Here is a 264-nt window from a genome sequence, read left to right as displayed (position 1 = left end):
AGCAGCAGCAGCAGCAGCAGCAAGACGAATGCCATGGTCAAGAAGAAGAAGAAGCAGCAGCAGCAGCAGCAGCAGCGGGAGTAGCAGCAGCAGCAGAAGCAGCAGCACAGAATCCAGACGACGTGATGAAACCTCGTCCCTCCCCAGCGACAGCAACAGCAGCAGCAACAGCAGCAGCAGCAGCAGCAGCAGCGGCAACGGCAGTGGCTGCAGCAGCAGCGAAGGCAGCGATAGCAGCAGCAGCAGCAGCAGCAGCGACGAATC

Source organism: Eimeria mitis, genomic scaffold, assembly GCF_000499745.2.
Source record: "Eimeria mitis Houghton genomic scaffold, Emh_scaff442, whole genome shotgun sequence".
In the NCBI taxonomy this organism is placed as follows: Eukaryota; Apicomplexa; class Conoidasida; order Eucoccidiorida; family Eimeriidae; genus Eimeria; species Eimeria mitis.
This window is presented reverse-complemented; position numbering follows the sequence as displayed.